Source organism: Malaclemys terrapin, chromosome 1, assembly GCF_027887155.1.
Source record: "Malaclemys terrapin pileata isolate rMalTer1 chromosome 1, rMalTer1.hap1, whole genome shotgun sequence".
Taxonomy (NCBI): Eukaryota; Metazoa; Chordata; order Testudines; family Emydidae; genus Malaclemys; species Malaclemys terrapin.
Window position 1 is genome coordinate 277,769,198 of NC_071505.1, and position 17,651 is coordinate 277,786,848.

Sequence of the window (17,651 nt, forward strand, 5' to 3'; positions counted from 1 at the left end):
TAATACCTCTACACTTAGGAAACTTTCCTTCAGAATCATTAATGGTCCTAAGTGTCAGGGCTTTGGCTTTAGATGTCATCACAGCAACACACTGCTATTTAAAACCATTCTGGGATATTGAATCAGTACTTCCTCACAGAAAGGAGTGTCACTTACTGAATCCCCAGCACTACTTCCTGCAGTAACTTTGGGATAGTTTAGAGATTTCCTATCAAATACAAGCCGAGCTTAGCTTGTGAGATCCAACAGGATCATAGCACCAAGTGGCATTTCTGGAGATTCTGTCTAAAAAAACTAAGACATCACATTCTCAACAGAAATGGAGTTCCCTCTGATAGCTGTGCCAAGATGAATACTAGTCCTTTTTTTTCACCATGTAAATATGTTGTCTGTACTAAATTGTACGACTGTGTGTATTTTTTCTGGGGTAGGGGTTGATAGCTTGAACAGATATGTTAAGTACTTGACACGTTTGATTGTATAACTGCATTATCTTAATTTAATCGGGTGACAACTTTTAGTTCCCAAACTAACAGATTGCCCAAATACATAAGATTATCCTTCCAAATATTATGTAATTGATACTTTTTTTCTCATGCCAGAGCTCTATATACACATTCAAATTCTTTAGACTGCCTATGAAGACATTAATTTTACTTTTACATACCATGAATCTGGAAGCAACTGTAAAATGTACAATGATACAGTTACATCAACTATTATGTACTAGCAGTCTTGTATGTAATGTGTAATATTTTGTGTTCTTTCTGCCTTGTTCATGGAGCTATCAATCTATCATTTGGCAAAGTCAGTCCATAGTCAGCACTTTTTCTGTAGATAAAAAATGGATAATAAATTTCCCTTCTGTTTTTACCCATGTCTTCCAGCTTGGCCTATAGCCACAAGGGTACTTAGGTGCCTAAAGAAGCAGTTAGGCCTCTACTCCCAACATCTGGGCACCACTGACATTCTCAAAACTACTGCTCAGCAGCTGCCTCACCCTCTAAGTGCCTACAAAATCCCCCTGACACCTAAGTTTCAACTGGTAGGCTTGTGTAAAGCAATGTCAGCTCTGACACTATCCCCACAGCTAATGAGCTTTTCAGAGACCTTCCTGAAGCCAAAGTCCCACCCCTGAAGCAGGATTCTCAAAGTGGGCATTCCCCTGCCTATGTTCCCAGGGGTGCCCAATCTTGTAGGCCTTCTCAGAACATGCATATAGGCTCAGGCCCCACACAAAAGACAGATAGTAATTTTTCAGGGGGAGCTGGCTGTATCTGTGAGTATTGGCTTAGTGGTTGGGGCACTGGCCTCAGAAGGAGAAGACCTGCATTCAGATCCCTCATTTGTAGCAGGGATTTAAACCAAGGTCTCCCACCTCTTAGATGACTGTCCTAACCATTGGGCTTTTGGCTATAATGGGGTGTCCCTCTGATTTTTTGTGAGAAAGGACTGGCAACAGGCTGCCTGGCTTAGGTGCCTATCTCCAAAAGAGGGAGATTTTTATCCATAAACCCCAGTGCACTTCCCTTTGGCCTATCAGCGGTCTAGAGGCCCAGATCAATAGGAGTTAGGCACCTAAGTACCTGGGCCCTAAGGAGACAGCAAGGTCACACACATAAATTCTATGTTTGGCTATTGTGAACTGGGAAAGGTACTACTACTAAAATCCATGATATTGGTCATACATATTATCAATGGCTGTATTATAAAAAGGGTTTTGATTTGATATTCATACCAATAAAATATCCCCAATATTTTTTTTTAAATTGATGTTTATCTAATAAAAAACAGTAAAACACCAGAAATGGTAACTTGTATCTAAGGACTTGTACATGGAGAAGTAATATGGACTATGGAGGTGTGAGATTTCTAAAGCACATGAATGTGTTGCACATTTCTGGTTTACACTAGATGTTCCCTAGTGTGCTTTAATGTAGTTCTGATTACAACAGCACTATGTACTAAGGGACATTACAAAGAAATTAATCATTACACAATATATACTGTGGTAATGAGTCATGTATACAATCCATATTACTCAGTAAACAATGAAGAGAAATGAAAGAGAGCCCCCAATTTTTGGACATCTACATAAAATTCAAAAAGTGTTACAGATAAAGTTCCCCAAATGAAATTAATAAACCCTGAAAAAAAGAACATTAATTATAAATGTATTGGTCCAGATTTTTTTTTATATCAAATTATTTTGAAGTTAGTAGTTTTGCACAAGTTTGAGAGCAAAAATTGGCCCAGTGTCTTTTTTTTAATATTATTATTAGTAAACATTTATACTATATTAATGATAGATGGCAGCACCCAATGGTGTCAATTGGGATGATGGCCCCACTCTGCTGGGTTCTCTACAAACACATATAAGAGATAATCCCTGCCCCTTACTAGCTAAAAGATACAAAACTGAAAAAGGATAAGGGGCAGTGATATAACACACAGGTAAATTAATATGGTTAATGTCTGGCACAGTTTTGTTAATTACATGTTTGGTTCTTGCATTCTGTTGTTTTTATATATGGATTTATTTTTAATTGTATGGGTAAGACGAGTATTGACAGGAATAGAGAAGTTAGTAAGAATAAGTGGGTAGAAAAAGGAAGGAAGGAATGGGAGGAGAGACACATACAGATCACTACTTGCCTAGCTCAGTAGGCAAATCTTTGTAGTCATGACAATGAAGGTGAGTTTTACTGAAGGTTTGAAGATAGTGCCTGTACAGATTGTAGCAGGGAGTTTTTCCCAGACCCAGGGGGTAGTGCAGGAGGAAAACGAGAAGGTATTTAAGATTGAAGCTGACTGGTGGGCAGTGAAGGCTGGTAACATGGGCAGAGCAAAGGTTGGATTTGACTTCACAGTACGTTATGAGATCAGCTAGATAGGACAGAGTTAAATTATGAAGTTCTTTCAAGGTAAAGACAAGAATCTTATGTTTGAAGCAGGAGCAAATGGAGTCCAGTGGAGGGACACTCAGAATGGGAAGATGTAGTCCAAAAGATAGGATAGTTCTTTGATAGGATAACGAGCCTTGTGGATAAGGGTGAAGCGGTAGATGTGGTATACCTAGACTTTAGTAAGGCATTTGATATGGTCTCGCATGATATTCTTATCGATAAACTAGGCAAATACAAATTAGATGGGGCTACTATAAGGTGGGTGCATAACTGGCTGGATAATCGTACTCAGAGAGTTGTTATTAATGGTTCCCAATCCTGCTGGAAAGGCGTAACGAGTGGGGTACCGCAGGGGTCTGTTTTGGGACCGGCTCTGTTCAATATCTTCATCAACGACTTAGATATTGGCATAGAAAGTACGCTTATTAAGTTTGCGGATGATACCAAACTGGGAGGGATTGCAACTACTTTGGAGGACAGGGTCATAATTCAAAATGATCTGGACAAATTGGAGAAATGGTCTGAGTTAAACAGGATGAAGTTTAACAAAGACAAATGCAAAGTGCTCCACTTAGGAAGGAAAAATCAATTTCACACATACAGAATGGGAAAAGACGGTCTAGGAAGGAGTACGGCAGAAAGGGATCTAGGGGTTATAGTGGACCACAAGCTAAATATGAGTCAACAGTGTGATGCTGTTGCAAAAAAAGCAAACATGATTCTGGGATGCATTAACAGGTGTGTTCTGAGCAAGACACGAGAAGTCATTCTTCCGCTCTACTCTGCTCTGGTTAGGCCTCAGCTGGAGTATTGTGTCCAGTTCTGGGCGCCGCATTTTAAAAAAGATGTGGAGAAACTGGAAAGGGTCCAAAGAAGAGCAACAAGAATGATTAAAGGTCTTGAGAACATGACCTATGAAGGAAGGCTGAAAGAATTGGGTTTGTTTAGTTTGGAAAAGAGAAGACTGAGAGGGGACATGATAGCAGTTATCAGGTATATAAAAGGGTGTCATAAGGAGGAGGGAGAGAACTTGTTCACCTTAGCCTCTAAGGATAGAACCAGAAACAATGGGTTTAAACTGCAGCAAGGGAGGTCTAGATTGGACATTAGGAAAAAGTTCCTAACTGTCAGGGTGGTTAAACAGTGGAACAAATTGCCTAGGGAGGTTGTGGAATCTCCGTCTCTGGAGATATTTAAGAGTAGGTTAGATAAATGTCTATTAGGGATGGTCTAGGCAGTATTTGGTCCTGCCATGCGGGCAGGGGACTGGACTCGATGACCTCTCGAGGTCCCTTCCAGTCCTATAATCTATGAATCTATGAATAAGATGAGTCAGAAAGATAATCTGATGAATTTCTATCTCTATCCCCCATGCAGCCAGTCCTAAAACATTTCCAGGTGTGAGTGAACTAGTGTAGAAAATATTTCACAACCCCTTATGAATTTTAGGAAGTATACAGAGGTTATGAGGGAGAATTCACATGAGATAAGTATGGGGTTGTTCCTTTTAAAAATATTTATTTTTAATATATTGTCTTATATTTAGAACTCAACGTGTATTGTAGTATGAGAACTTATTGTGCTTTCAGCTTCAGAGAACAGTGCAAAGTGTACACAGATTCCACTGGCTGTTGTACAATGTTGTGTACCATGTCTTTCATGCTCAATCAGACACACTACATATAAGATACCTATGCTAAGTGTACAAGAGTATATCAATACAGTTTTATTTTTTTTTAAAAGAAGAGATTATAACATCAGATGGGATGATTGTGATCATCTACACTGATCTCCTGCATAAGAGAGGCCAGAGGTCTTCTCTGAATTAATTCCTGTTTCAATTGCAGCACATCTTTTAGGAAAAACATCCAATCTTGATTTAAAAAATTGCCAGAGATGGAGAATCCACCAAAACCCTTCAACTTCCAGCCATTAGATCACGTGATACCTTTCTCTGCTAGATTGAAGAGCCCTTTATCAAACTTTTGTTCTGTAATCAAGTCACCCCTTATCCTTCTCTTTTATTAAACTAAATATATTGAACTACTTTAATCTATAATCGCTTGTCCCTGAACCCTAACCAATTTGTCAATAACCTTCTTGAATTGTGGAGACCGGAACTGGATGCAGTTTTCCAGTAGTACTGGCTTCATTACCAAATAAAAAGATAATATAAATGCCCTATTCTTGTTCGTGATTCCCCCGTTTTTACATTAGCCCTTTTGGCCACAGTGTTGCACTAGGAACTCATGTTCAGTTGATTATCCATCAGAACTCCCTAGTCTTTTTCAGTCACTGATTCCCAAGATAGAGTCCCCCACTCTGTAAGGGTGGCCTACATTCCTTGTTCTATATGTATGATCTTACATTGGCCATATTAAAATACATAGAATCATAGAATCATAGAACTGGAAGGGACCTCAAGAGGGCATCTAGTCCAGTCCCCAGCACCCTGGACTAATTATCTAGACCATTCCTGAAAAGTGTTTGTCTAACCTGTTCTTAAAAATCTCCAATGATGGATATTCCACAACCTCCCTAGGCAATTTATTCCAGTGCTTAACCACCCTGACAGTTGGGAAGTTCATCTGAATGTCCAACCTAAACCTCCCTTGCTGCAATTTAAACCCATTGCTTCTTGTCCTATCATCAGAGGTTAAGAAAAATAATTGTTATTCCTCCTCCTTGTAACAACCGTTTACATACTTGAAAACTGTTATCATGTCCCTGTGACGGGTTAGATCACAGAAACCCCCTTGGGAGTTGCCACACGATGTGCCAAGACTACTTCTACCCCCTGCTTTCCCTGCCAGCTCAGGACTCCAGCATCCTGTCTTCCTGAGTCAGACACTCCCGTCTGCTCCAACACAGACCCAGAGTCTGAATTACTCACCCCAAAGCTACAGGTTTACCTGAAAACGGCTCACAGAGGTGTGCTTGTCTTTAGCACTCAGATGCCCAACTCCCAATGGGGTCTAAACCTAAATAAATCCATTTTACCCTGTATAAAGTTTATACAGAGTAAACTCATAAATTGTTTGCCCTCTATAACACTGATAGAGAGATATGCACAGTTGTTTGCTCCCCCAGGTATTAATACATACTCAGAGTTAATTAATAAGGAAAAAAGTGATTTTATTAAATACAGAAAGTAGGATTTAAGTGGTTCCAAGTAGTAACAGACAGAACAAAGTAAGTCACCAAGCAAAATAAAATAAAATGCGCAAATCTACATCTAATTAAACTAAATACAGATAATCTCACCCTCAGAGATGCTGCAGTAAGTTTTTTCTCAGACTGGACACCTTCTACGCCTGGGCACAATTCTTTCCCCTGGTACAGCTCTTGTTCCAGCTTAGGTGGTAGCTAGGGGATTCTTCATGATGGCTCCTCTCTCTCCCTTTGTTCTGATCCACCCCTTTAGATATCTTTTGCATAAGGCGGGAACCCTTTGTCCCTCTGGGTTCCCCCCCCACTGGAAAAGCACCAGGTTAAAGATGGATTCCAGGTCAGGTGACATGATCACATGTCACTACAAGAGTTCATTACCCACTTGCTAGCACACACATATACAGGAAAACTCACAGGTAAACACAGCCATCTGTAGACAATGGTCCTGGTAATGGGAGTCATCAAGCTTCCAAACCACCATTAATGGCCCTCAGAGTTATATTTTATATTTCTAGTTTTAGATATAAGAGTGGTACATTTATACAAATAGGATGATCACACTCAGTAGATTATAAGCTTTGTAATGATACCTTACAAGAGCCCTTTTGCATGAAGCATATTCCAGTTACATTATATTCACTTATCATGTTTTTATAAAACTATTCCAGTTACATTATATTCATTTATTATCATGTTTTTATAAAACCATATAGACTGCACAAGTTCACAGTCCCCTCTTAGTCTTCTCTTTTCCAGACTAAACAAACCCATTTTTTTTTCAATTTTCCCTCATAGGTCATGTTTTCTAGACCTTTAATAGTTTGTGTTGCTCTTCTTTGGACTTTCTCCAATTTTTCCATATCTTCCTGAAATGTGGCACCAAGAACTAGACACAATACTCCAGTTGAGGCCTAATCAGAGCGGAGTACAGCGGAAGAATTACTTCTCGTGTCTTGCTTACAACACTCCTGCTAATACATCCCAGAATGATGTTTGCTTTTTCTGCAACAGCGTTACGCTGTTGACTCATATTTAGCTTGTGGTCCAGTATAACCCCCAGATGCAGAAGCAGTACTTCTTCCTAGGCAGTCATTTCCCATTTTGTATGTGTGCAACTTACTGTTCCTTCCTAAGTGGAGTACTTTGCATTTGTCCTTATTGAATTTCATCCTGTTTACTTCAGACCATTTCTCCGGTTTGTCCAGATCATTTTGAATTTTAATCCTATCCTCCAAAGCACTTGCAACCCCTCCCAGCTTGGTATCATCCACAAACTTTATAAGTGTACTCTGTATGCTATTATCTAAATCATTGATGAAGATATTGTACAGAACAGAACCCAAAACTGATCCCTGTGGGACCCCACTCGTTATGCCCTTCCAGCATGTCTGTGAACTACTGATAACTACTCTCTGGGAATGGTTTTCCAACCAGTTTTGCACCCACCTTATAGTAGCTCCATTTAGGTTGCATTTCCCTAGTTTATTTATGAGAAGGTCATATGGGACAGTAACAAAAACATTACTAAAATCAAGATATACCACATCTACCACTTCCCCCTATCCACAAGGCTTGTTACATATCCTTTGCTTACTAATTGATCCAGGATGCTCTATATCAGTATCCTCTTCATTATTTCGCACTCCCGCAATCTTTGTGTCATCTGAAAAGTTGCCATGATGATTTTATGTTTTCTTCCTTATGACTGATAAAAGTGTTAAATAGCTTAGGTCCAGGAACCAATTCACAATGGATCCTGTTAAAGAGCAGGATTTACAGAAGCTACAGTAGCTAGACTCATGTTCCATCTATTTATTGAGGTCTCTGCTGTTCTCATTTTAAGGCAAGAAAAACAATAATAAATATTGAGCAAGCACAGTTTATTTGTATCTACAGCCTTTAAAAATATAACAGGTTGAAACAAATCAGTTTACAAACGTTTTCTCTTGCCAGCGTTTTTTTTTTTTTAATGTGGATACAATACTTCTTTGTGAAAATGTCATAAACTTTGGATTTACACTCATAGACTGTTTACTGGGAACATGAAATATAAGAAGTCCTTTCATTTATGGTTCCATGTATTATTTGTTTTGTAATTTACCCCAAAAAGGTAGTTAACATCAGTACAGCCTTCAATAACTTTGGGATTTCGCTGGAATTTAGAGGTTTTCTGATTGTCTAGAGTTGTTTTTTTTTTTCTTTTCTTTTTTTGTGATAGGTTTTTGTGTGTTCAATAGTTTAACAGTATTGTAAGCAGAAAGTAAAATATTTTTCCATATTCTTTACATGATAATGTATGGCTGGAAGTTGAGAGAATAGTATCAGACTTCTTTCCTTAATATTTCAGATTATTATTTTATTTTTCTTTCTGCCTACAAAAGTTAACACTGCTGAGAACACTTACTGTGCTTAGAAAAATGCACATAATGGGCCAGATCCCTATCTTCAAAATTCTTGCCCATATATATTTATTGAGATGATAACTGAAGAGTACTTCCTCTATGAAGCTGCAACATTATCCTGAGCCATCTAAACTCAATGGCAGAAAGCTGAGGTGCTTATAGGAAAATGAATCTCAAGGCTAATCCATGTCTTATTGCCCTCATCATGGTATCTGAGGTCCTCACAATCTTTAATGCATTTATCCTCATAGCACCCTCAGGAGGCAGAGAAGTACTATTATCCCCATTTTACAGATAAGAAAGCTGAGGCACAGAGAGATTAACTTACTTGTCTAGGGTCACACAGAACGTCTGTGGCATAGTAGGGATTTGAACCCGGGTCTCCCAAATCCAGGCTAACCCCCTAACTACTTGAGCATCCTTAAGCTCCTCCTCCAATAAAATACGGTTATTACCAAGTTAACAGGGGTCAGCCTCAGGTTATAATAATTTTCCTTTCACGCAATCCCTACTATAGCCCCAATACCTGCCAGCCCCACGTTTTTTCCTCTCCCCCATTTACTCTCTGATGCCTTCCTTGCTCCCTTTTGCTTCCCTTTCTCTGCTCTCTCATCTCCTTTCTCTAACCACTATTTTCTTCCCTCCTCAAATTCTTCTGTAAATTTATTAAAAAGCTGAATGGTGGTCAGTGCTGCTGTTATCAAAGAGAGATGGAAAAGAGCTTTTTGGGGGAAATGTTATTTAGTTCCAAAATAATTTACTCTTTGTAGTGGTGGAGAGATCAGCTTTTTTGTGAGCAAACAGTAATTGCAAAGAGGCTGAGAGGAGCTTAGCGAAGCAGAGCATGTAGGGAAACAGATGGGGAGAGAGAGAGGTAGCCATGTTTGGCAAAGGCATATTAATGTGGAGTTCTGAGTCCAGTAATTAATCAAACCACAGGGATTTGCATCACTTTAAAAACTGCCATACAGCTGTGGGTCAGTAACTGTGAAACATCCCATATGGTGGCGATGGAAATTTTATTTTAGTATATTTTTAAGAAATGTTCAAACCAGTGTTAACCTAAGGCCTTACAAGTACAGAGTAAAACCATCATGTAGTACCCTCTAAACACTTTAAAATGAAAGGACTTTCAAATGATTTACAAAGCACCAAAATGTAATTCCTTAAATTATGTTATAACAGATCATTGGCAAACTGAAAAGACCCAAATTTGGGAAATTTTTTTTATCCACCGTCCAGATGGCAAATTATAGATAAATCCAAATCTAGGGCAGAAATTTTCTTTTCATGTGTGTGTGTAAAGCACCTAGCTATATAAACAATAATAGCAGCAATTTTGTTATCTTTTGAGATACTGAGCTTGAACAGATAGCTCATTGCTTAGCTCTTGGCTACCTCAGTGCATGCATTTGGAGATGACACTACAGCAAGCAGACTATGAACATAGTCAGGAGGTTTTCAGTTTTCTAAATTATGCAAGTATCCCTTCTTACAATTGTTTAGATATATCTTTAAATGCGGCATTGTTTTGCAAAGGATGGTTCATTTACAGTAGCATCATTAGGGAGAGCATCATTAGCAGAGTGCAGTTAAAAGTGCTCAACAGGAAATATTACTGGTCAGTCACTGTGGTTATTTCATAAACTAGAATGGAAGTCCACAAAGAATGATAATTATGGAAACCTTAGTGAATTATGAATACTAAAAAAATGTCAAACTAGAGAGTGACTTTGGGGAATATGCTGTGGACTGCAGAAAATCGCTGTGTGACTCTGCTTAATGGACATTCAATCTGATTCTTCACATGCTTAAAATAAGAGTCAGCCAGGTCTCCAGCAGCTCCCTCCCCTAGCTGGGAGCTCCTGCTCTCCTGCATCCCCAAGTGCCACTTGGAGTGCATCCAGGCAAACTCCTGGGAAAGGGGGAAGGGCATCTAAAGGCTACTGAAACTTCCTCACAAGGGTTGGGTGGCCAGAGCCTCTCTGGGAACTCCAGGCAGGACCCTGGGGGCTCAAAGGAGAGCAGCTGCTGCAGCCCAGGACCAGGAGCAAAGGGAAAGCTTGGCCCCAAACTGCCCCCAGCATGGTGCCAGCCCCGTGGCAGGAGTGACACCGCTGCCCTGAGTGGGGACACCATTGCCCAGAAGCTGGAGGGGAAGCCCCTGGCCGATAAGCTGCAGATAGACACCGTGGGAGGATTATATGGGGGATAGGATCGCTCAGAGAACAGACTCTGCTGCCGTCCCTGCTGAAGACCAATAAAATTCCTTCTCTTGTTCTCTGGGGGCCTCCCAGCTTTTTGCTTCTAAGATGATGTTCTGTTTAGAAATTTAGCTAGATTTTTTTTAAAGGTAATAAAACACCCAAAACAGAAATAAAATGTTTCCTTTCATTGGAGCTGAAATGAAATGTTTTGCTTTTGGACACCAAACCAAAAAATTCAATTTGTCCAGTTCTGCTGCTATAAAGCTTTTCTGACGTTTGAAAATGATTGATTAACATTTTCTTTTTATTTCACTCTATTTTCCATTTTTTCCCCTCTGAGTTCCAGGCTGTGGCTGGAACCAGAAACAGAAATGACAAAATAATTGTGGGAGAAAAATTGTTCTTGCAGTATTTCTGACCAGGCAGGAAGCACCACAAATCTTGTTGTTATGAAATTTCTAGTATGATCCTGTAAAACAAAGAAGTTTGGATTAATATCTGAATTGAACGATATGAGATTTGTCCCTCACAACACATTGTTTACAGCAGTGGTTTTCCAGCTCTTTCATTAAGTGCACAACTTCATACAAGATAGATGCCTCTAAGGACCTGCACTCCTAAATACTCAATCCCCCAAAATGTGTTTTGTGCTGAGGACCACCAGGAAAAAGTCAGTGGATCAAATTTGAGATTGGCGGGATGAGGGCAATGCTAGTGGACTACATAGGGGATAAACATGATAACTCGATATGTCTATTCCACTTCTAACTTCTGATTTTAAATAGAGTTGAGTGAATAACTTATTCAGCAAATGGAGCCATGCTTTTCTGTTTGTGGGCTATTGACAGGCAGATCATAATTTCCTCAAATTTATTCAACAGATACCTTGTCATAATGTTTGCATTCTGGATTGTCCAAAATTCAAAAATCAAGATGTGTTATTTAGTAATGAATGGTCAGATAAATCACACCACATTATCTCTGTTCTGTGATTGGGTGAATGTACAACCTCTTCCCGTACACACACTTGTGTGTCTAACTTCCATATTCTCTGCCCACAAACATTTTTATTAAGCCCGATGTCCCCCAAATACAGAAGTCATCTCTGGGGCCAGGCCCGCTCAGTGGGGTCAGCCTCGCGTGGTGGGGCTCAGGAAGGGAGCGCAACCTCCACCCCCTGATTCACCTCAGAGGGCCACGCAGTCTGTCCCAGTTGGGGGGGGATGCAGCCAAAAAATTGGGGGGGCACATGACCCCATGTGCTCCCCTCCAATGTGTCACCTCTGGGAGAGGGTGCAAATATGTTTGCTCTGCCTCCAAGCGTGCCAGCACTTGTACGTGTGACTATATTAATTAGGTTCACAGTGAAAATTAGACTTGTGTGAAAAAATATCTCTGTGATAAACTCATGCAGCAGAAAACTTTTCTATTGTTGGAAGTTATAGAGAGATAATTATGATTTCTCCAGTGATTTGGATGAAAACTCTTACTGGAGAGATACTGGATAAAGTCCCTATTGTACTCTGTCTGTTTCCAGTCTCCTACCACCTTCCAATCATCATAACAGCTGCTTTAAGGAATCTGCACACTGCCTTCATTGCAGGTCATGTAAATATTTTAACAGTTTCTAGCGAGCAGGCTTGGCAGCTGGCATGACAGCACAAAGGGAGGGGGGCATTTCTTCAAAAAATAAAATAATTTAAAAATGCCTGAGAGAAAACCAGTCTACAGCTATCAAAATATTACTAGCAGTAAAGAGCTGAAATTTCCATCAAAGGTAAAGCTTATACAAAAGTTCATTTTAAGGTAACTCTGTCTTACCTTGCTCACCATGATATTTACCAGCAACAAAGGCATACTTTAGTCATATTCACTCTATGTTTGTCCCATTGACCCACTGACATTAATAGGAGTTCCCCTTTGTAATAAGGGGGGAGGGAATAATAGCAACATCTTACAGAAGGCTAACTGAGGCATAGAAATACTACAAAAGAGTAATTACATAAGATAAAACTTTTGTGTTATTTTGTCAATTCATGTAAAATAAAACATAATAGAAAGTACTACTGAAAGGCAGAGTCTTCCATCTAAAGCCCTAATATCCTGGGACAGTACTTTTCAAATATGTAGCATGCAGTTTGGTATATGTGAATTTAACAAGTTGCATTGCCCCTACCATGAAGCAAGTTGTTTAAGGGCATTGCATGTTAGGCTATCAGTGCAAAGCACTGACAGAAAGGGGGAACTGAGAAAGTAAATCATCCTTGAGAATCTGAATAGTAGGTTTAGAGGAGATAGTAGGTTTTCAAAGGGGTGGTCAACAGCAAAATTGTTCAAATGTAATTAATACATGGCTGGTCTAGATGAGATCAGGCAGAAAGGGCATTGCTCATGATGAGTTCAATGGTGTGGCCATGAGCATTGGTGAGGAACATGAGAAAATGAGTAAAAATAAGGATGTCAAGAGCAGAGAGTGTTGACGGAAAGAGGATCTGTACATATCTGCACAATGAGGATTAACTGAGAGGAGAGCGAGAAGAGTTAGGGACATAAGAAGGTTTGTTTCCTATTATATCCAGAAACATTTTTAGAGACACCAATCATTTCTATTCAATAAAGTAGTAGTCTGCATAGTAGCAGTTTGGAGAAATTAAGCACAAATAATTAATTTTAAAACTCCAATCATCAAGCTAATGAGAACTCAAGCTAAGATTTTCATAGAAAGATTATATTTTGGAGGTTTTAAATACAAAATGTTGCCCACAGTTCACTTCACAGAGCTGCAGTGTGTAATTAGCACAATGATACATTAAGAGTTCTGTTCTGTGTTTGCTTAATTTTGCCAGAATTATAAATTCCACTCAACATTTTTGTTGTGTTGTCACTTGAAATATGATAAAAACTATTGGTTTCTAAAATATTTGCAGAGTAAACCTTAAAAAATGTCTGAACAGTAAGAGAAAAAAATCAATAATGCAGTATATTTATTGGTCTGAAGATTTGGCCTATAGGAGCCACTGCCATAGTATATTGGTGCTTCGAAGGAAATTAGATCTTGGCGAGGTCCTTTGGTGAGGTCCTTTGTAAACCTGGAAACTTAGCTCTTTTCCCTTCCCAGGTACAAAAGGCTTTGCTTGAGATATATACCTATACTTCATTTTCTCTCCTCCCTTTTTCCTTATAGCCCTATCATTCTGGCTATAGGGAGATAGCTTTCTTAGAGATGCAGTTTTTTTCCTATCAATTGAACTTGAGCTAGCAACCAAAATAGACTGTGAGCCAATGGAGGGATTGCAACATATAAGTAATATGCTTGTGATGTTTCATCCAATTTGAGTTGGGCTGCAACATTATGAACAAACTCAGAGCTTTCTGCATTGCTTCTAGTTTTATGCCTAGATATAGTGAGTAAGTTGCAGTAACTTAATTTGGAGGAATGCATGTTTAGCTTCCCAAGATCATCCTCCAGGGAATTTGTTGTGTTTTCTAGCAAGCTGGATGTGAAAGGTGTTCTCCATTCTATTGTGCATCTGAGCTCTACCAATACTAGTTAACTTGAATAGGAATCAGGAACAGCATAAACATCTGTAACTTTAGCACCTTCATGGCCAAGATAAAGTCTGCTCTGCAGGCAGCTCTGGCCAAGAGAAGACACACACAGGAACACTGCAGGGAAAATCTCTTCCACCCTAGGGGCACCTATTCCAAGCCCCTCAGAGTGAACACACACACCGGGAGAGTACAATGAATATGAGAAAGGGAAATATTTATTTACGGAGGGATAAAAGGAGAAAAACAACAGGGGGGAAGATAGGTGGTGCAATAAAACAGGGTTGCATTCAACACAAGGCTCCACAGGTCCCAGTTGTACCACAGTCTGAAAGGGCAGACACCTAGCAATGTGTCTGCACATAGAGTTCAGGAGTTCTGGGCAAAGTTCCAGTCAAGTGATGAGTCTTGGGTGCTCTTGGTCGTCTTCAGAGCCAGGGAATTTTCCCCAAGAACCCCCTCCGCTGCCCTCTTCTGCCACTCTCTGCAAAGCCACACAGAGTGACCACCTCCCCACTTAGCTAGCTAATAGCCTCTCTCCTTATTCCCAATGCAAGCTTCAAGCACTCTGCATATAATTTCCATTGGCCTTGTCTATATTAGAAAAACTTACTATGGCAAAAAATATTTTGTTGCCCACACTTGCTTGTAAAGCACATCAAGTCCATGCACAAAAATTCTCAAAGCCTTGTACACGCATGCTAAAAACTATCAGTATTGAATTTACTTTCAGCAGGACTAAGTAACAGTTTCTTCTGTCCCATTCCTGCCTGCCCCACTTTCATTCAGACTAAAATGATTAAGATAATCTTCTCATTGCTGTCTGGCAGTGGGTGATCCTGTAGTATCTGAGAACCTTTCCAGTAGTTCATCAACTACCATGACATGTGGTTCATTCTTGCTCTCATCCTTTCCCCAGTGGGAAAAAAACTGTGTTCAGTTTTGTATTTTGTTTTGGCATATGTACACACTCTAATGACCTTTTTCAAGGTCAAAGAAATTCACCTTTTACTTGGAATGGAAAGTGGTGATGTTTGTGATGATCCTTCATTCCTAGGGGAGTTAATTCCACAGTCTCAGACCCACTCTCATGAAAGCTCCATCTCTTGCATAAATAATCATTACGTTTATGCCACAGAGTGCCATTGTGGCAGAGGAGCAGAGCTGTCAACCATGGTCATCAACCTGAGGTGCTAAATGATTATGTAGATATGCTGATCCCAGGACACTGAGTGCCCTGAAAATAAGGATTGAGACCTTGAACTTGACTTGATGTTCTATATGGGAAGTCAGTGAAGAGAGTGGAGGACAGGTTTGAGGTGCTCACAGTAGTTGTGTTACTGAGGAGAAATGCTACAGCATTCTCTAGTAGTTGGAGTTTCCTAAGAGCTGATGGCTTCATGCCCGGATTGTGCTGCATTGCAAATGCCTTTATATCAGGGGTTCCCAAACGTGGTTTGCAGCTTGTTCAGGGTAAGTTCCCAGCCAATGGGAGCTGCGGGAAGCAGTGGCCTGGCCTGCGCCAGTTCCCGCAACTCCCATTGGCCTGGAATGGCAAACTGGAGCCACTGGGAGCTGCAACCAGCCGTACCTGTGGATGTTCAGGTAAACAAAGTGTCTCGTGGCCCGCCAAGGGCTTACCCTGAACAAGCCGTGAACCAATTTTGGTAACCCCTGCTTTATATCGAAGACCAGGACATCGTGTGCCAGGATGGGACAGAGACTGCGAACATGGCAGAAAGCATTACTCACAAATGCTACAATGTGGGAGCTTAGCATCAGTGAGAAGTCTAGGCGCATCGCTAAATTATGGACTGAATTGACAATTAGGTGTGTACCTTCAACCAGAGCAGACTGCACCATAGCTGCACATTTCACAAAGAGTTTTCCTCTGCCTATCAGCAAAACCTCTATCGTACTCAGGTTCAACTTCAACCATCTGTCCTTTGTCCATGAGAAGACCTCATCCAAGCACCCAGCCATCTTGATAATAGTGGTATGGACATATATCATGAAGGATAGAAAGAGCAGTGTGTCATTTGCATATTCCTGGCACTTGAGACAATGTCATCTGACCAGTTCACCTAGTAGCTGCATGTTAGTGTTGAATAGGACAAGAGAGAGAATTGATTCTTGTGGGACTCCACAGGAAGCAGGCTAGTGGCAGAAGTGCAGTTCTCCATCACTTCTCTGAGACTGTGTCTCTCCAGGAAGGATGTAAACCATTTTTAATACATTCTCCTGACCACTGCCACCTCTCTCAGGTGGGACAGCAGTGTCTCGAGGTCAGCAATGTCAAATGCTGTAGAGAGAGATCCAGGAGGATGAGAATGGATGTCTATCCAAACCCATTTAGAGCTGGAGATCATCCATAGGTGCAACTAAAGCTGTTTCCATCCCATATCCTGGCCTAACTCCAGATTATTTTGGGTCTAGGATATTAGCTTCAATCAGATGAGTTTATGGCTGGCCTAGCTATGGCTAGCTTCTGTATGAATTTGCTTGAAAAATGTCAGGCAACCATTCATGAAACACTTGCAGGATCAAACACTCAAATTAGAGTTTAAATAAAACATTGTATCAAACTTTAAAACTTAGCCAAGATTAGAAAATAGGAAACTATGCAACTGACCATAATGTAAAAATATTTACTGGGTATGATCTGCCATCAAAATTGCAAAACATCTCAACTGTATTTTTTAACTGCCAGATAGAAAACCTGTACATTACAGTGCCATTTCAGTTATGAAATCAATACCTGCAGCATGTAAAACACTTCTTAGTAATGCAAACACAAGAATTTGTAACAACGTCAGTCAGCAATGTGGGTTATGTTAATATTCCATGCAATATCACCAAACAACTATATTAAAATTCTCTCTGATCTCTAGATTAATTTATTTATGCAACTCACAATTTTAAATTAAGGTCTGCAGAAGAAAAAAAAAACAACCTGAGTTAATTGAATGTGGAAATTAGTTCATATTTCTTATAGCTTCAGAAAACTAACAGGGGATTTAATATATCCAGTTGAGCATCTACATTATTATTGCTCTATTAAACTTGGATACAAATTGAATTTAAATCACATCTGTTTTAGTTCAATTATCAAAACTACTGCTTCCACAAGGTTTTGTTTTGTTTTGCTTATTGCTTCTTCTGTTCCAAAGAATGAATGAATCCTGAAAGAATTGTTTTCCAAAGAATTGTAACCTTTTATTACAGTCCAAATAAAATAGGATAGTGAAGCTTAACTGAAGAGGGTAATGATGCTGATTTTCTATCTAGGGATACTTAATCATTAGAGATGAAGCATTGTTAGATGTGCGAATGTGTATGAAAATAAAACACTGAAGGTGTACAGATTATAGTAATCATTATGTATCTTTCCTATGGACTACTTTAAAACCATCTGT

The 17,651-nt window shown here is 39.7% G+C and overlaps 1 protein-coding gene across 2 annotated transcripts in view; it reads left to right on the forward strand.

Moving 5' to 3' along the window:
• Nucleotides 1-17,651, forward strand: part of KLHL1 (kelch like family member 1) — a 400,838-nt gene that overhangs the window by 307,431 nt on the left and 75,756 nt on the right. The gene's annotated exons all lie outside the window — the stretch shown is intronic.